Source organism: Corvus hawaiiensis, chromosome 4 (genome assembly GCF_020740725.1).
Source record: "Corvus hawaiiensis isolate bCorHaw1 chromosome 4, bCorHaw1.pri.cur, whole genome shotgun sequence".
Lineage (NCBI taxonomy): Eukaryota > Metazoa > Chordata > Aves > Passeriformes > Corvidae > Corvus > Corvus hawaiiensis.
Window position 1 is genome coordinate 74484656 of NC_063216.1, and position 20881 is coordinate 74505536.

The 20881-nt window shown below is 37.9% G+C and overlaps 1 protein-coding gene across 12 annotated transcripts in view; it reads right to left on the reverse strand.

The window, feature by feature from the left end:
* Positions 1 to 20881, reverse strand: part of CELF2 (CUGBP Elav-like family member 2) — a 551223-nt gene that overhangs the window by 176616 nt on the left and 353726 nt on the right. The gene's annotated exons all lie outside the window — the stretch shown is intronic.

The following is a 20881-nucleotide window of genomic DNA, read 5'->3' on the forward strand; positions in this document are numbered from 1 at the left end:
CTTAAAGCATTTGTGGCAAAACTACTCTGATTAGTAGATAAATCTACCCCGTGCAATGCCCGAGGAGCTCTCTGTGGCTGCGGAGGTGTGCTTTCAAGGATTCAGCTTCCCTTTCCAGGAATTCACAGCTCAGCTGTAAGAATTTTTCTCTGAAGAGTTTTTCTTAGCAATTGATCTGACTGCTTTACCTTAAAGCATTTAAATGCTGGAAATTAGCATGACAAAAATCCAGCCATGCAAACAGTCCTATGTCTGAAAGAGATTGACTGTTCTGCTAAACAATCCCGAGTACTAGGAGAGATGTTAATGTATGTAGTGCATATGGATCAGGTCTCTGGCTTGCTTTGTGGTCTCTGAATTTCACTTTTCCTGTTTGCAAATTGCAAATATGAAGTACAGCCTACTTTGGTTAATTACTTTGGATTTACAAATCAATGAAACCATATTCCAGAAGAAGAAAATGTAATTCTCTGATCTACATTAAATGCTCTGTGAGATTACTCATTAATAAAGTAACTGAAGTTAAATGCTCCAAGATCTTTAAATAAAAAAGCATTAGATGGACAATAAAAAATATATAGACATTGTAAGATATATTACTGTCTTAGGGAGTAAGTTTTAAACAAAAAAATTGAGGGAAATTATTAAAAACCACAATAAAACTCTCTCCTTGTCTGTTACCGTAACATAACACTCCTCACTAGCTCATTTACTCAACTTAGTGAAAATTACAGCAAACAATTACTCCTGTCTATCTTGGAACTGTTACAAACAGGGTAATTCCTTGATTATTTGATTATCAGAGACAGAATCCTTGAGCTATGTGGGTTTTACTGCTCCACAGACCTTTTCAATCTTACTTTAAGAACTAACAGAAACTAAAATCAGTGAGAGACACTAAGCAATGCAGTCAAAGACTATTTTATTTATTTTTTAATTATTATTATTTAAAGGTTCAGTGTATTATGTTAGGACTACAATTTTAATGCAGAAGTTGATGTCTCCCAAAGGAAATCATTCTACCCCAAAATGTTTCATCAATTATTGCATTGTTCCATCATTATCCAAATTGTCAAGGCAATTTCATTATAAATCCCACATAAAGTAGCACTAAGGGGTAATGGCAAAATGGCTTTGGTCCCTGTAGGACCATCTCAAGAAAAATAATTTCAGGCAGAGTGGAAACAGCGCTTTGTTCTTGTGCTGTGGGAGGGAAGTTTTTCTTTCTTGGCTATGCCTCCACAACACAAAAAATCCACACAAACAGGGACTGCTTTAGCAAGAAACAGGGAAAACTGCATGCTATACACAAGTTAGTTCATTTAGGGATCCCACAGCAATGGTTTAATAATAACGGTGCTGATTGGAGATGGATATGTAAAGAGGCTTAATTTCTCAGCTGCAGAGAGCTCTTCAAGGAAAGAATGTGGTGGGAGGATGGGAGGGGAGAAGAGCATGTGCCCACGGGCCAGCGTGCACAGACGGGTAGGATGGAGATGCCTGTGTGCACACAAAAAACCTCTCAGTTAGAGTCAAAAATTTCCTTTATCTGTCCAAAGCTGTGCATTTAGCATTAGCACACAGACTTCAGAAAGTAAGATATCTGGGCGGCTTTCTCCAATGGAAGATAAAAAGGTATAACGAGAGGATTTCCTTCATAGCAGGGAGAAGTAATGAAAATACTTATGTTTCTTAATTAATTCTGAAAAATTAAAATATTAATTGCACACCATTCTTGTACATAGGTCAGGAGGAAAAAACACATTGACCTTGTTTATGGTTAGAAACATCTTTTGGGTTAAGGAGTTGCAGAAAAGGTGCACAGTCAAAAGGAAATATAAATAAATGAAAGTGTGAGGAGAACTCTACAGACCATGAAATACCCACTCATGCACCAGATAAAATAACCCATCTCTAGACTGCAAACAGTTCAGAAGAAACTCAAAACATAAATATACAAATAAAGTGATCCTGTTTTAACTGATGAACGCAAAGAGAGGCAATAAAGTGGTTGCTGGTTGGGGGAATTTTTGTTCTATTTCTGGCTCTTGTAGAAGGAAATTTACTTCGCTTCTCTGTGCCACAACAGAAGAATATGAAAAATGACTACAGGACTGCACAAGGGAATTTTTGAGGCTTACTTAACATTTAATGAAGGGTTTGAGGTTTTTGTGTGAACACCATCACAACAGCAACTAATATTAATTAAAGGCCAATTTTTATATGGCTGAAATATGACCTTCATCCAGCTATACTTACTATAGTTTATTCCAAAGATATCTGCTGCCAAGTTTACAAGTCACTCAAGTTCACTCCTTTAAAATATTTTTTTACTAAAATTCACTAATTAAATTTGCCAGATTTTTAGGCCTTTATTACTAGTTATAAATAAAAATTCCTTTTATTTCAATGTTCCATGCTGCAGAAAGCCTCATGACATTTTAAGTGACTGGATCAATGAACACTAGATTCTTAAATGATTTCTGCAGTTCTGAAATTTCTGTGCCTTACCAATTCAGCCTCTCTGTCCTTCTGCAGTACTCATATCCCATGATATGAGTAGGAGACACAGGACTTAAACCTCATATTAGGGACAGCACTATATTCTGGATATAAAATACATCATCAGTGGCCACATCAGTATATCAGGCCATCTCATCAGCAAATACTAAAATAAATAGTAAAAATTAAACATGTAAATGGAGTAGTGATAAAAATTAGTCAGCTTGCTTTTCTTCCCTTTCTAGATAAAAAACTCCTAATATGGAGAAAACCAAAAAAATGTTGTATCTGAGAAGAAAACTCTTACATTTGCTTTTCTATCCTGTTGTTCATCTTTAAATGCCAGTAGAGGAAACATCAGTGCCTCAGTCATACTGTCCCTTAGCCTGTTGTCTCTGCCAAAGGCAGTGCCACCCCAACCAAGAGAATTACACAAAAGCTCCTGTGGTGTTAAGTCCAGCGTGGCTGGACCTTCAAGAGGACTGATAGAAACTTTTCTGCCTTCCACCTTACAAGACAGGCATTTCATTTTGGCATACAGATGTAGATTTAAATGGGAAAAAATGAAAAAGAAAAAGAAGAAAAGGAAACAAAAAGACCAAACCCTTTCTTTGCCCCAGTTAAGTACAAGTCCTACGTGCCACTGTGCACACACACCAACGTCCTCGCAGCCTCCCTTTGCTTTCAAGTTACTCTTCCTGTTTACAGAGAGAGCACAAGTATGAAACCAAACCTCAGAGTAGGATGTTAGAACCACACTCAACATTTTGCAAATCAGCTTCAGGTCAGCTCTTGTTTTTTTGAGTCATTAGGGTTTTCCCTTACTGTCCTCAAGGCCTTGGAGCTTGTTATCATTGACTGCCATAAAGAAAAATACTTAAAAATAAAATATACACATTATAGCTACAGGTTCCATAGTCAGGGAGCAGATTCCTTGTTGGTGATAAAGGTCCATCATGGACCTGGTACCACACTCTCAGTTGGGCCACTCCGAAACACCACGACTTCTATGTGTATATGGATGCATTTCCAAATCTCTCCAAAATGTCCACTGCTCTGGAGCACCTGAAAGCATCAACTTGTTGGTGATTTTTCAGCATTTACAGCAGCTAAAGAGCACCCTGATGAATACAGCTTAAATATGGGATCACTGAGGGAGAGAGAGAGGAGAAAATAATTTATATTGAACCAATTGGCACTGTTCATCAAGATGCTTCACGTGATCCCTTAAAAGCACTTTTAAAATTTTAATTTGAATCCAATTTTAAATGAAAAAAGTAATACATGCAGCAATTAGATACCGGTAGTGTGTGACAGGTCACTAATCAAGAGCAGATTGCAGTGAACCAGGGAGAGAAAGGAAAGACAGATTACAAAATACCAAAAAAACTAATGTGACTGTCATTGATGGGATTAACTCTCTCAGATCAGAAGCTGAAGCAAAAGGCAAAGTTGATATTTATTGTCAACTTCCCATTTGTACTTGTCACATGAAATGGTTGTTTTGCCAATCTTTTTTTTCTGGAAAAAGTATTTTGAATAACTAAGAAACAATACTTCAAAGGGATAAAATCAATTCTGACATGGCGAGACAGGCCTCTGTCACAGGTGATAAGAAAAAGGACATTAAAAAATGTAGATATTTACATCACATGACACAAAGCACTTTTCTACAGACATGTCCAATTTGAGTTACTTTACTGCACAGTTAAGGTCGATGGCATATGTTATCATTTTTCCCCAAGAGCAGAAAGAGATACTTACATTTCAGCATGTGAAATATGCTATCACCAAGCAGGTTGGAAGGAACTGTATTCAATTTCTACAACCACATTTTCATGAGCTGGCATTTCAAGCACCCTAAGCAAAGGGTGAGCACACTGAAATTGAAGGATTTAAATTCTCTGGTTACAGGTTTTCATATTTGTTTTAAAGAAGTGCATAATGCTTGTGATAACTTTTGGTCAAGTGGGGCATTGAATTTATTAAATTTCTTTTTTTAAAAATAAATGAGTTTAAAACCTACTCTCATGCTTATATCTAGGAATACCAGAATGCTGGAATGTGGAGAATATACTCTATTTCTAAATGCAAAGCATTGAGAGCAAAACAGAAATCCCTTTAATTAGTTCTTAACTTGCTTTTTGAGTAACACATATGCACGGGTTTCAATTGTATTTTCTCTTATTGTTAGCACTTGTGAACACTTGTGGTTCATTGACTGAGCCTCATTACCCCTGGAGATTGTTTGTTCATCTGTTTGTCAGAATTTAATTACTGGAGCACAACCACTGGTATAAGGATGTTCACGGAAGAGCCCCTAATATTTTTCTCTTCTCCATCTAATGTAGTCTATTTTCTCTCTAAAAAATTGCTCTTAATCAGCTTGTCACTGTGCAGAACAACACATTTCTTATGAGAAGGAGGGGGTCTATCAGAGGCACAAATGCTGTTCTGCAGCCGTCTCTGAAAATCTACTTTCTCAATCAGATGGACGAAAAACTCACCAACTCCTGACTTTTTTATTACGAAAGTCAATGGCTCTGCTGTACTCTCTGATCACAAACTCTGCTTTCCAGCTGCATTGCTGAAGCAGAACTCCCCTGAAAATTGTAAGGGCAACACTACAGGTGACAGAAAGGAATCACAGCTGATTTCTTGGAGGCAGCACTGTACTGCCCACTTGCGCTTCACCAGTAGTCTCTGCCCACAGCCCCCAAAAAAGACTCCTTACAAATTTAGTTTGCAAGACACTTTTTGTGCAATTCTCACATATCTTTACAGACACAAAGATGGCCCTACTGTATCTCTGAATGATACACGTGCATCTGTATATTCAAACAAACAAGAAACCAAAGCTCGCAGCTTCACCATTTTTCACCTAGGAAGAAAACCACAGGTTCACATTTGTTCACCACAAGACAACATTTCACTGGGCTGTCACCCAGCTTGAGTTATTACCTGTAAATATGTACCACAAAAATGAGGGCAAAATAAGTAAGAACCTGCATAACATATTTCACTAATGGAATGGCTTTAAGGCCTGAATTTCCAAAATCTAGACAAAGTATGAAGTTTTGTCAAATCCCTTGAAAAACTATTTTCAAATAGTTTCAAAGCCTTTATTCATAAGCATTCAATAAAAATATTGTATTAACTTTTTCCTCTTGGACATCCTCAACTAATGAAACACACTAAATCTTAAAAGAAATCAACCTGTAGAAAATAATTGGTATTTCAGTAAGACATAACTATTCTTTCACCACAGTTTTGACTGTCTTCTAGGTAGGAAGATCCATTTTTACCATTTGCTATCATACATTCAAGCTTAACAAAAAAAAAGTCAGAGACAGTATTAACACACATCAACAAGTCAAAGTGAACCATTTTATATCCACAGAGAGTATAGTTTAATTCCTCATTTTCTTTAGCATTTATTGTGGAAACATACCTCTCAAACAGAATCCGAACCAGTGTCTTGCCCCTATTTTACAATCACCATAAATGAGAATGGTCTCCTAGCATTGCTGTTTTAATGGCACTACTTAGCAGCATTCAAGGGTGTAGAGTAGGACTCAAGAGGCTGAGAATCCTATTTGAATGCATAATAAAGAAGCATCTGAAGTTTTACTAGGTTTATTAAATTGTTTATGGCTATTTTGATAGTAGCTGTTAAATTAATCATCCTAAAAAAAATAAAAAGGAGAGAAAAAAGAGTAGGTAACCCTGGCTATTTCCACAATTTTAATATGAGTCTAATAACAATGCTACACTTTATTTTAAAAGCCCTGATTCTTGGAGTCTTATTTATATGAGTATCTTGGCTTTCATTTTCATATAAAACAGCCATTGAATAAAGCTCAGAGTGATATGAATTGTTAAGGTTCAGATATCAATCGGCAACTAAAAAGGATGCAACTATTTAAAAAATTTCTCAGTTTTTAAGCCTCTGAAAGTCTTGCGATGTCTGATTCATGAATTTCAGAGTGGCTACACTGACATCTCCACTTCAAAGCTTTCTTTTTTCACCATATATCTAGACTGCAAAAATTAATTTCCTGAATCTTCTGAGTCATTTAATTTAACAATTCAAGAAGATAAACAATGCAGACGGCCCTTCCACTGCCCGCTGCGGCGAGTCAAATTGTGCAGATAAACAAAATGATTACCAGGGCATGCAGGAGGGAGAGAGTCAAAGAGTTGCCTTTACTGGTTGGTTAAAAACACAATCAAATTATTGCCAAGTAGCATTCTGCACTGTCTGGTCTCAGGGCAATTTGGAAATACAAGGATACCTGGTGCACAGGACACACACACACCTGTATGGGCATGGGAGGAGATGGAGAAAGACAGGGATAGCTCAGGTTTACCTCAGGCTTATTTTCCATCCCAGAGCCAGAAAAGCCATGGACCTGCAAAGGTTTATTGCAACAGCACAGATACACCCATCCACTCCTTAAGAGGTTTGGGTTTTTTGTTGTTTTTTTCAGGCTCATTTTTTTTCTTAATAATTCAACCCACATATTTGTGTTTCTTCCAAAACAAAATGATATAAACTGGAAACATTTTTAAAAATTCTCCTCCACAGCTAATTACTGATGCTGAGGATTAACATTCTGTGGCACTTCAGCTTTAGTTACTTTCCCTAATTAATGTCATATTTGCAAAGATCTATAAAAACACTGTTTAGGTAAATGATGTGCATTCATTAACTATTTAGAGCCTGTGTGTATTTTATTTAAAGTATTTGGAATGCCTCTTGAAATTTCTACTAACCTTTAAAACCTCAAGGGATCTGTAAGGGCTTTAAGTAAATGCCAAAATTTCATTAACTGTTCAGACAAAAGGTGCTTCTGTCAGGCATGTTGACAGCCCTTCAAAAATGCAAAAAATGCACACATGCATTTATTTCTAAATATTTACACGTGAAAAATTTGATCTTCGCGTGCAAAATAAAAACTGCTGTGACAGTGTCTAAAGAGTCACCACACAGTAACAACATCTAAGCTGTTATTAATAGGAGCATTTGGGTAAGGGTGGTTTCCTTGCTTTGGGTGGGCAGATAAACCATCCCTGGTATTCTTTTCCTGCACAGCCACAAGGTGAAGGCATCTTTTCTGTGTATCTTTGTGTAAACTGTGAAACATGGAGCAGCTTATTTGGTGACAGAGGATTGTCTGAAAGCTGAGACATATACAGATATTGCCACTGCAACAGAGTAAGATGTTTTTTTGAAGGCTACCTGCCTATTTACAGCCCTTGTGTGGGCTTGGCTGTTACAGTTTGAGCACTTGTCAGTAGGCCAGCTGAACCACAGGAAACCCTCAGTACTTGTCCTGGCCTGTTCAGCTTAAAATAATTGTTGACATTTCAGTAAATGCTTTTCTTGAGAGGGTTAGCAACTGGCATCACTATGGTCCTGTCAAGGCTAAGGCATCCTTGGGATTTTTATTGCAAATGTATCTTTTTGACCCTGTTTTATTTTCAAAATGCTTTTTTACCATTGTGACAAAAGACAGTGCTGAAAAGGGAGAAACTGCGCTAGGCATGAGGAAGGAGATAACAAACCCCATCCAGACCAGATGGTGTCAAGCAGGCTGGTTTTTGAAGGCTGTGATGATGCCTTTGGGTCATGGAGCTAGACAATGACCACAGGTCCTGATGCACGTGAGCATTGCAATCCTGTGTGATGGTTGTGTGGGGCATGTGCTCAACACTGCACAAGTGAAATACCAAACTGTACAACAAACTTCTTCTGATTTTTAGGTTTTCTGGAGGAAAAGCTGTGTGCAGTCCTGACTTCTTCCTGGAACAGGGGACATACACAGAGGGAGGAAAGTCACTGTAGACAGGTCCCTCTGTCCTCTCTAACTTCTGCCTCCTTGCAATGGTAAACAAAACCTGTTACTGTTTGGCAAAGAAGAAGCTGTTTTAAAGACAAATTTTAGGACCAAGTTCTCAGTGGAGATAGCCTGTAACTGAGAGTAAACCCACGTGCCAGTGCTACCACCAAAGATAAGAAGACCACCATGAGATTAAAGAACATCACAGTCCATCTCCTACAGATTAGAAATATGTTTTGTGATAACGTGTAAAATAAGCATCATAGCAGGTCAGCTGTGGAAACAAGAGTCGTGTCCCCCTGCTGTCTTGCCCTCCAACTTAGTGCAACTCATTTCGTTCATCTGAGGCCCCACTACCACAGCTGGTTTCTGTGGGGGAACTCAGCCAGTACAAACCAGTTACAAACCAGTCCACATCCCTAACACCCTATTCTGACTGTACACCATGCTTTGTCCCACGTGTGCATGCTGCTATATGTTGTATATGTTGCAAAGCAGGTCCTCTGGAGATTGCAAAAAGCAATGGCAACAAAATCAGTTCTGGTGAGAAAAATTAATCACATGCATATTTGTAGGACTGTCTCACACAGTACAAGCTGTAGCTAAAAATGAAAGAAAGTTAGTGAAAAATATTAATTTATATAAGCGTGCGTAATTAAAAACAAGCACACTCCTAATTTTCAACCTTTGGAATATGTGGAAAATATTCTGTAAAGAATGGGAAAATATAGCACATCATTTACCATCTTAAATGCTTTCCTCAACAGAAACAAAGGACCTGTAATCACACTGAAAGGTATTTTAAAAGACAGCAGAGCTTGTGTCTGACCCAAGAAAGTAGGTAGACCTCAACTGCCTGTTAATCAAAGAGAACTAAATGAGAAAAGAGATAACTGTAGGAATAAGGGATAGATAAAATGAAGAGCCTGAAAGATTAAAAGCAGATCGAATTCAGTTATTACTTTTGCAGAAATATCAAAGCTTAATTATGCTGTTTTCACACAAAGTTATTTGACTTACTGTGGAATTAAATTGAATGCAATTAATAAATACAAAGTATTCAGTTAAAACTGAAGCATGGGGAACCTTTGTACAACTGCAGCTAAATTGTTGCAGTGCTTTTCCGCCCTCCTATATAATTTGTATCTTGAATATATTAGCTTTGAGTTGGGCATAAAGAATTTCATTATTATCAGTCACATTATAAAAGCAGGCTCTGTATAAACATGTTGGTTCACTCTGGCAGATACATGTAAGATAGGCTGCAAAAATTCAAGTGTAGGATATAGAACAGCACAGAGCACTCTCCATAAAACATTCCTCTCTTGATCACCCTTTAATCCTAGTGTCTACTTGGTTTCCTTCTCAATTTCTTTCCTTCTTCCATCTCTTCTACTAAAACCCCCAGTGCAACACGTGGCTGTGATGGTTTTAGTGGCACATTACTTGGCTGGGACCCATTTCTAAGTACTCGACACTCCAAGGGACAGCCTCATCATGCCCAGGAGCTGATTTTCACCTTCTTCAGCAAACTGACACCATCACCACAGCATCATACCATCTTCACAGCACTATAAATAATGAACTGCACAGAAATGATCACTCTGTTCTTCCATTGTACTCTCTCCTTCCACTGGAAAAAGCAAACATCACACCTGACTGCTAAGCAAGACAGTTGCAAACCAAAACCAGCCTTTAAAAATATCTAAAAATTAAATTTTACTACAGTCACTTGAAGCACATATGATCCAAAGGCATCTTCCAGTTCTATAATTGCTGTCTTATTTAAAATCATTGAGAGGTCAATCTGACAACTGCAAATCTACTTTTGTTTTTCAAAATGAGTCACAGAGAGGGGGGGGAAAGCTTAAGGAAGAGAAAAAAGTTAAACCAACTCTACCTAAACTCCTTGCAAATCTCTAAATACATTTTCCTCTGCTCTACTTTAAAAAATCTCATTCTACTTTCTACATTACAATAATACTTTCTTCTTGCCATTAATATTGTGTTCAGTGAAATGCTAATATTTTTCAGTTCACTGTCAGAGAGAACTAAATCTACAGCAAGCTAATCTGCCATAAAGTCATGTTTTATACACATGACTACAAATTGAGTTTTACACTCCATGGAAAGCAATCTTCCATCTTTAAGGGTATCATGAGACAGAGAATTAGATCTATTCTTCTGGCATTACTAAATCATAAGATGAAATATAATTTGACGTGCAAATGATATTGTAAACCCAAGGCAATGAAGCACGGAGAATGTTTTTAGTACTAAACTTACTTGTTTGCTCAATATTAAGAGTCTTTTTGAGAAAATTAGCATCCATTTATAATGGAAATAGCATTACATAAACTTTTTTTTTCGTAACACAGGTCCTAGTCTAGAGACTGAGAGCTTGTATAAATTTATTTCTAAATTGGGCATCTGAGTTTAAACATGTGTTTCTCATCTTTTAAGCTCCTGAGATGTGAGCACTGGGAGTCTGTCACAACTACAACTTCTATTTCAGACACTCAGGGTAACGTGTTTTGAATCTGGATGTATTTAGAGCTGCTTTCACTTGTCAAGTTTCCAAACAACTTAAAAATAACCATCTAATGTATTTTTCGGTTTACACTGGCAACAGGGTTTTGGTCACTTAATCCCACTGAAGAAAGCACAGGAACACTGACAAAGTGCTTATGGAGATGATTTTTCAGGTAAAAGGAGATACCACTGGAAGGGCTGTTAAGTGCTGCCTCCCTACAATAGTAGATATTATCTTGAAAGATGGAAGTGATCCCTCCAGCAGCAACCTTGCCACTAACTCAGTTGTATTTATAATCCCATTTTAGCAAGATCTGGAGGGGGACCAGTTTCTCCTTGTAACCCTTTGGGTACTTGAACTCAAAATGCCTTAATACAGTGCTGTCCTCTTCATCATGAGTTAAAGAGATGCAAAGATGTCCCAATATTCATATTCTGGCCTTGCTTAACTCTATTCTTTGCCAGTTTAAACCCAGTAATCTAGTTTAAACCAGACGGGTCAGTATCCCCTTTTGTACCACCATATCTGCATAAAAAAGAAAGGAAAAGGCTTTCTAATGCTTTTTCATGAAAAAAGACAATAGTATCAGACTGAGACTGTTAAAACAACACAAATGTTGTCCTTCAGGAACTATGTTATCCATGGTTACTGGTTACTTGTGGTGTTCATTCCTTTTCAACCCAGACAAGGGAAAATTACATCAAGTCCACCTTCTATTCTACTGTGGTGACGTCCTTACGTGTTGGTGTTCTCTTCCATACCTCCAGAAGAAGCAAGTGGTCAACAAGTGTCAATTCTCACCTGAAAAAGTGGCTTTTTGCATTAACTTCTAAAGAAACAATCCCCATATTTTGATGATCTCCTTCAACAAAAGACAAAGACGCTCTCACTTTTGGAGGTGATTGCAAGCAGCACAACCTGAACTGCAAAACTCCAGCTGGCCTCCAGCACTGACTCCTGGCTCTTTGGGGAAATCAGCCAGGCAGGGCAGTGGAAGGAGAACTATTATAAGTGACTCCATATCACTCTGCATCCATTGCTATGCTAATTTGTATACAGAATAGGAAATTATGGCCAATGTCAAACACTGCATTTAGTTTGCTGCACATATTGACATTGATGGAATTGTATCACATGGCATCCACATCACCAAACACATTCCTTTTCCTGGAGAAATGAATGAGAAAATATTCCTAATTGAGACACACGAGCACCTTATGGCATATTAAACACTTGGTACAAACAGCTCTTTGATGTTTATATAAAGTGTTTTTTCAAGAATAAACAAGATCATTCTTTCACTAAGAGTAACACTTTGAACTTAAAATAATTCCTTTCATCAGAAGACTGTGGAACATTTTATAAAGATGGTGGAGCATTATAAGTATAGTTTTATACAGGCAGAAACCGAGGCCAAGAGAGATTAAGGGAGTTATTTGAATTTTTCTCAGACAGTTAGGAATACAACCCATTTATCCTGATTCAAAACTGTATTTCAAACAACAAGACTGTGCTGATATAAAAGAAAAAACTTAAGCCAAAATGCACTTCTCTTTGACATTGTCTTAGAAAGTTCTTTGCAGAAGTCTGAAGAAAGGTCTAAACACAAAAGTCAAACATACAGGATCCTTTGTCCACTTGAACTTAGATGATTGTGAAGATTTTTTTTTTCCTCCACTTTCTAAAACTTCTTAGAGGCAACACCCATTCTTCACCTCTTTGCCAGAAGGTATTTTGCCTGTGGATATGATTAACACGTATGTATTTGGGAACAGAGACACAACACGCAGTGTAGGCTATTAAAAGACTGTGATACTTTATAGATGGGTATTATGCATTCACATGCAAAACAATTACAGAAAGAGAATTGCTCAAATAACAAGCACAGCAGATCTTGAAAAAAGAAATAGATCCAAATTTCAAGTTTTTCTTTTTTCAGTTCTGAAAGATGATGCATATGTTCTCTTCTAATAAATTTTAAGGAAAGGAATCCCGAATGCTTGGTACAAAGGGTGAAGGAGGGACAGTGAACAAGAAGAAGAAACACACCCTAAAGCTGTTCAGTTGTTACTTTGTAAAATCCTTTCCACTCACACAAAACTGCTATTTTGGTGCCCCAGGTCACAGAACAAAATCCTGGGGTTTTGAGAACATTTGGACACATGGAAGGAGGGAAGCAGGGAGAAGAAAGGTGGCCAAATGGGTATGTGGGCAAAGATGAGGGCAATCAAATCTTACGCTTTATACTATATAAGAGGAAGGCTCAGCTGTGAATAGAGCTTTACACTTCTGAAAATTCAACCAGCAGAACCCACTCTTAAGCATCAGGTTAAGGTCACTACAATTACAAAGATATAAAAAGTACTGGCCCACTTCTGGGAAAAAAAAAAAATATTATTTTCCTCCTCCCTCCACTTGCTTCTCCTGTATTTTATCCTTTATCCTTTAAAACTGATTGCATTTAAACCGTAATATTTTGTGTATTTTAAAAAAAACTTAATATGTCTCCTATATTTGCTGTTGTTTGAACAATCAATTTTAAGGTAATCATGGTATTTTTGAGCTGAAGCACAGCCTGCAACTCTGAGTATTAGAGCACCTCTGCTATTCTTACTGAAAGGATCATATACAGTCTTACTGTAAATACGATGATTTTCACAGATTCTTATGCTGGCATATTTAAGTTGTAGTTGAGAAAAGTTGATAAACAGGTGAAGACCATGTCAAATCAGAACTAGGGTTTTCTTTGATAACTCTGGTTTCAAAGGAAGGCTTTGGGAAGATACAAGAAAAAGAAGGCATCAGTAGTATAAATTATAAATATTAAATTGTTTGGAATTCAGGGTATTTCTTAGCTGCTCCTATTTTTCCCCTGTCTACATCCCTTAAGGAGCATGCATGAAGGCTGCAGCTGCAGACTGCTTTATGTCTCAGGCCAAAACTCTCAAGAAGAAAATCCCATCTACTTCAGGCTATAAATAAATGACTTTCTCGATTCAAATAGAGACATCATAAAGTAAAGGGTAAACCCCCCCACAAAACAACAAACCCAAACCCCATCTCTTTACAACAGTCACTGCCCAACTTGTTTCAGTCCAGTTCATTGTTATTCACACCCATCCTTTTCTATAAATATTTGTCTTGCATTTGTCAAGACTTATATTTAAAAAATGAAATTCTATTTGGGGTTTTACAGTACGGGAGGCTATTACATATACATTATCCTTATGTGCATGATTGGGGAGAATAGATGATTTGTGAAGTTATCTATTATGGGGAATAATCAAGATTAATGAGCCCTATGGCACTTGCTGAATGCCTCCAGAGATTTATTACTCAGGTCGTTCGTTTTTCTTGTTATGTTGGTGCTGTCAAGAGTCCTATAACAAATGCAAACACAGACGTGTATTAATTGCAAATGTGAAACAAGGATACTGTGATGTTGCTAAATACTCACAGCTCTGCTGTTTGTACAGCATCTTCACTGGCTGTAGGATTTCTTATCTGCCAGGTTTCTGATTAACTTTCTATTATGGTATAAAATGCATTATTTTTAAATGCCTAAAAAGATAGTGGGAGGGAATTAAAGAGGAAAGGGAATTCTGTTTCCATCTTGCTCTTAATAATGCAAACTTTGGGCAAAACTGAGTGACAGAGACCTGGGCTTTTCCTGAAAGGCTCTGCAGACAAATGTGGAAGACCTGATTTGGGTACCTTTCAAGACAAGACTTTTCAAACTCAAGTTATTGTGGCAGAAAATAACTTTCTTAAGGGGCATGTGAGCTCGCCATTATAACATGCATCTGTCAGGATGTTAATGCTGCTTTCATCTGCTGACATTCCTGTTTTTCCGTGGAGGTGTCAGCTGCCAGAAAACTCCATAGTATCAACAGGAGGATCACTGTGACCCCTGAGCCTATTAAGATATTTAGTAAAAGCTCAGTGTGTTCTGGGAAATTTAAGTAGATGCACTTCTCTGAATATAAAAAAGCTCAAGAACTGCCCCTCATTTATTTTAAACAGTCTTTTTCCTGTACTGTATCTCCTCATCAATGCCATGGAGCTGCACAGCCTTCAGGAGTTGCCACGCTTAACAGACCCCATCCATCCTGAATGGACAAAATAACAATATTTAAAAAAAAAAAATAAAAAGGCCACTGGGGAAAATACAATAAATGGGAAGGATCAACATTACCTTCAATATTCCCAGCACTGCATTTAAGTTCAAGCAATGCAACACAGACTTAAATGAATGACAAAGTAGTTCATGAATGCTGAGGAAATAACAGCATGTGTATCCCGGTGTCACAACATCCATAGCTTTACTCCCAGCGGAAGCAGTCGCTCTGCCAGTTTTCTTCTTCATTAACACTGATGTGGACAGACACCTTATCCCTTCCAGCCTCCTCCCACAGGATTTGCACAAGGGCCAGTTCCCAACTGCAGAAATTCACAGGTCTCTCCTGTGCTCTCTGGTGTGAGTTCAAATCAGAAGGTGCAGAATTTTCATGTTTATGCATTCATATACAAAAACACGTTTCTACCTCCCAGGCAGATGTTTTTCTTATTCACCCTGCTGGCATCAACACAGAATGTGTGGGATGATGCTAATAACTCAGCACTATTAATGTACAGGAGGGTATAATAATGTAGCAGCAAACAGTGATATCATGAAAATATATCTAGTTCTCTCTCAAAATAGCCCAATATATGAGGACCTAAAAAGACCTGCCAAATTCTTCCTGGTGGAAAAGAAATTCAAAAAAATCTATTTAAAACAAACATGTAGATGCAACTTCAGGTTTGGAAGTCACCATGTTACAATTTGAAAACATCTGGGAAAGGCTACAAGACAAAAGAATAAAATCTTTGAACACTCACTATTATTGTTTTGTTTATTTTCACTTACACATTTTCTCTGGGTTTTGTGGAATCAGGCTACTAGGCTAGGTCAACATTCATTTTGGCATTGTAAAGCTGTTCAGATACTTTTACACAGCTAGTGCTGCAATTTAAGTAGCTGTTAAAAAAAGATTTAATCCTCTTTTTTAGTCATATCTTAAGTTAAAATGCATCATAGTCTAGCTACTAAGCATTGCTCCAGGAAGAGAAGCCCTCTGTCTGTCCCTTGGAAAATAATTTGCCATAAAATCTCAAATCCTTCTCTTTCTGTGCTCCCTACTCCTTACTTTCACAACCCTCCAGATTCAGAAGACAAATGTTTTTGGTGAAGAGGTTGTTATGCTTTTGTGAAACCTGCAGGGGTGCTTTGGATGCAGCACAAGAGGCATTAGCAGTAGAAACAAACACCTAAAAATGAGAAATGTAGCAAGTCCTTTAAAAGGACTGGAATATTCTTTTCATTAAATATCTACAAGGACTAGTTTTAATTTGGATCAGAAGCAAAATACAGCAAGGGTTTGTTTAATTTAGGTCTGAAGTTGGTACCTAAGTAATTTGCCATGCTAGGGGAACAGGGTCATGTAAGATTTAGAAATGCAAATTAGAGAGTCAGCCCTGATTTGTAATCTGCTTTCATTTCTCTTTTAATATTATGAAAAAAATGCAAAAGCCTAGTGATATACAACAAGGAAATAACAGCATAGTCCCAAATGATTTTTTAAAAAAATTAGCTCAAATAGATGTGCATTTATTGGCAGATTAAAAACAAACAAGAAACAAAAACAAAATGCAAACAAACAAACCCCATGTTATTAAACAGCTCAAGAACACCAATGCAGTTCTTTGCCTTTGGGTGCTACTCTGCCTCACAATGAAACAAATTTTTGTGTACTTGCTCCCCAGACTGATAGGTACTGTCTGAACAGCAATTTCCCCATCTCCTTAAGTGTTAACCATTTGCAGCAGTAATTTGTATAACTTCAGGCAGTAAGTTAACATGAGACAGCTCTTGCAGAGAAAATTCAGGTATATGGAAAAATGGAGACAACCATTCCTACTTTTGTGTACTCAGCGTTAGGGGAAAACCTGTTCTATCTGTTTAGAAATCCTGGAGCAGAACTGCATCTATTAGCAGGCTGCCAGTGGACTGCGGATGCCCAAAGGACTAAGACAGTGGCAGGCAGATTTTGTCATGAGCCAGGCAAGATATCATGCAGTGCAGATAGGATTCCTGAGTCAAAGATGAGAAGAAGGGACAGAATCATTCCTAAAATTCACACTCATTGCCAACTGGCAGAAACGAGATCGTTTCTCTTTAAAGCATCTTCTTTCAAAGGCTTCTCAAAGTGTGAACAACTCCAGACCAACCTTCACTGATAAATTGTTATGGGAATATCTACCAATTTAAGATCTTGTCCCTATCTTCTCCATATCATCCCATAAGTACATGGAGGTTCCTCTGAAGCCTTCTCCTCTCCAGGCTGAACAAGACCAGGTCACTTGCATGGCACAACAGGAAGACAAAAAGCAACATATACAAGTTAAAAGGAGAGTATCTTACTGGACAGAAGGAAAGATATTTTCCCCATGAGGACAGTCACCCATTGGAACAGGCTGCCCAGAAACACTGTGCAGTCTCCATCTTGGGAGGTTTTCAAGACACAGCCATATCAGAGGCTGGAAACATGGTCTGATTTCACAGCTGACCAAGCTCTGAGCAGGAGGTTGGACTGGAGATCTCCTGAGTGACCTTCAAACCTCAGCTACCACGTGATCCAACTACTACCAACAGCAGGAGCAATGCCTTATGAAAATGAGAAGTGACAACAGAAAGCCATCAGATCATGAGGGGATGAAACCGAAATATCAGAGAGTATGAAACAAGTGAATTCTTCTTCCAGGGGCAGCACAACCTTATCTCATGCACCTCAGCAGCAGCTGGGTCTTATGTGACAGGATAGGAAGTATCAAAGTTTTTTGATTTTAATAAATTATACACTACTAGCAAAGAGCAATTGTCTTTAAGAGGCTAAAGGTCATCAGAACATCTTAGATTTAATTCAAAAAAACCTGTCCCACTTTACTACAAATGGTGATTTGCAGCAATTAGGAATTGAGATTTTTTTTTGTCTGAAAATGCCATACCAGATGCAGGAATGAGTGATGGATATTTTATAGTGCCTGATAACCTAGGCACCCTAAGAAGATACAAAATTTCCCTGTACCTAGAAACAGAGGAGAGGCCTCAATGTAGGTTACATCAAATTGCAAACTCAGCTCACACTTTAAATATGGTAAAGTTATTCTGGAAGAGCTGATATTACATATGCATGACAAAACCATAAAAGAGAAAACTAAAACAAGCTAACATACATTTGAAGGGAAAAGTTCTTCCACAGTAGCACCCTCCACTCTTTAAGATATGCAATTAAATATGCAGTTATAAAAGTAGGAGTCATCCCAAACATCACATCACAGTAGTTGAAGCCACAGAAATATTGTAGCAGCCCCCAAGGAAGCGCAGTTAGAGTAATTTCACATTCACAGTAGCATCTGTGAGCACCAATGAGGTCAAATTTTTGCAGACCCTTTAGTTCTGCTTCCATAGGAGAAGTTACTGCAGACAGAGAAAGGAAAGCCCCACGAGTGAATGCTAAATGTGTACTTTGGAACCTCTTCCCATTCAAATGACTTGCAAGACAGAAAGTAAATTATAAGCAGCCTGAGATAATAGCTTTTAACTTGTAGCTGTCGGCCAGTTTGATTCCAAGGTTCAACTCCACGTTTTAAACACCTTAAAACCCAGATAAGCTGGTCAGACACCACCAGAGTATCTTTACTCTGATGTGCTTAAAAGTCCAAGGGCCATCGCTAAATAGCTCAAACTTACGAATCATCTCCAATCTACATAAGTCAGAGTAAAAAAAGTAATTTTTTTTTATATCCTCAAACTATTCCCAAAATCCAATCACCGTGTTACTCTCAATCATTTTAACTATGTCAATACTTTCACTACAATTCAAACCCTATGATGGGGCCACACAGCTGGCAAGACTGACCATGGAAAACATGAACCATGTGGCACTGGAAGTGCAGAAGGCTCAAATATGCCAGAAGGGAGCTTTGTGTGATTCCAGAGATAGACAAATCGATGACAAGAAGACATGGCTTATTCAGCCAGGCTTCATTTCATAAAAAAGCTTGGAAATTCAGAAATTTTATAACATTTGTTATAATGTTTGTAACAACATCTCTGCAGGCTGGCTGACTGCTGTCTCTGACTCTTTAACAATGCATAATAAAGCCGTATTTAATATATGTGTATTTTTCAATTGAGAAGTTGATGCAATTAGCAAAAGTGAGCAACTAAAGATAAAGAATAGCAAGCCAGCAGATGCAGAGGGACTGTGCACACAGCCCTGACTGCTTGCAAGTATTCAAATCATAAACACAGGTCCCCCCACCTTTGCTGTGCACATTAAAATGGCTATTTCCAAGACTGACTGGAAATATTCAACTCCTTTCCTGAGATACCTAACGACACCACCTAAAAGCACTACTGAACAAAGAAATAAGGCTTATAAGCCATCTAATGCTAATTTATTTTTCAGTGCTATCCTTTCCATTCTGTGTATGTCCACACCTGTGCTATACTTTCAGGATGTGTATTGCAGTTTTCAGAGCAAACACCACCCTGATCAGAATATACCACCTAATCTTTTAACTTTGCCTTCTTTCTCCAGGCATCCTGAGCACAGAAGCAGCAAGGATCACGATTCCACTGCAAGACATAACCTATGTTTCACAGATGGGAAAATTAAGGCGCTAATGCTCAGATGGGTTTCACCGCACTACAGAAGCCTCAGTAAATGCCACATTAGAAAACCAGACACTTTCTCTTCTTTCTACAGTCAATAACAAGAAACAAGGGGACCAGACATCCCTGCCAAAGATTTTTAGGTAAATGGACTTCTCTTTCAGGTTCTGTGAGGTGTGGAGAGTATTAACCCCGTTTTACATACCTTCTGCACAGAAATGCCTCCAGGGAGAGTGGTAGCATCAACCAGACACTTCTTTAACCTACCTAAAAATGTGACTTAGCCCCTGCAGGACTTTCCCCACTGCCGTGCAGTAGGACAAAAAACCTATTAAATCTGTAAACACACCCCATCAGAGAAGAAGTGCTAGGTCACCAGCAGATAAAGGAATAAAAGCAGGATTCAACTCCCAGACTTTAGTTTCAAATGCCAGATCATGTATTTTTTAAATCCTCTTTAGCTTCTATATTCATCTTCATGCCAAATGGTACAGTCTGACTGACATTGACCTCTCATGTATAGGAAGCTACAGAGAGAAATGATGTGGTCATTAAATTCCTAGTTTCTAAAATTTTGGCTGGAATTAAGATCCAATATTAAGTCAGTTAAATAAGATTGTCAAAAAGAATGAAAAACTGACTAATATATATTAAATATCTGGCCTTTTCTTCCACTTTTTTCCCCCCAAGTTTTCCCATCTATTCTTGGCCATTAGAAAAAGGTGGTAAACATAATTCATGATTTTCTCAGCCAAACCTATGTTCTCTGTCACATTGTTAAGAAAGAACATTTTTTTCCTTCTTTCAGGTAGTTTGATGGAATAAAGAAGAAAAAGTCTTAGAAAATGTCTGCCTAGAACTGACAGAGGTAAAAAAAGCTGTGGGCAATCCAAAGAGAAAGAATATAGTGAAAGTGCTGCAGAGCCTGTAAATGGGAGCAAGAGCTTTGAGCCTGGTGCACACAGGTCAGTCAGCACTTTCAGAACTTAAGAAAAGTATTTTGAGAGAGATGAAATAACTGTACAATGATGCTGTGGCAGGCACTATCTGTTTCATTAGAAAAAGAGATGAGAAATATTTTGATCAAAGTTGTTTCATCTTTCTATACTTGCTATAGCAAGTATAGAAACACAGAACAGAAGGGGATGTAGTCCCAGCTTGCAGCACTACAAAACTGACTGGAAGCATCAGTAAATTTGGATGATTTGGGGTGCTTTTCTGTTATTTTGTTTTTCTGCCTTTAAGTATCAAATACTACCTACGGCCACAGACTGTGTTCATCTT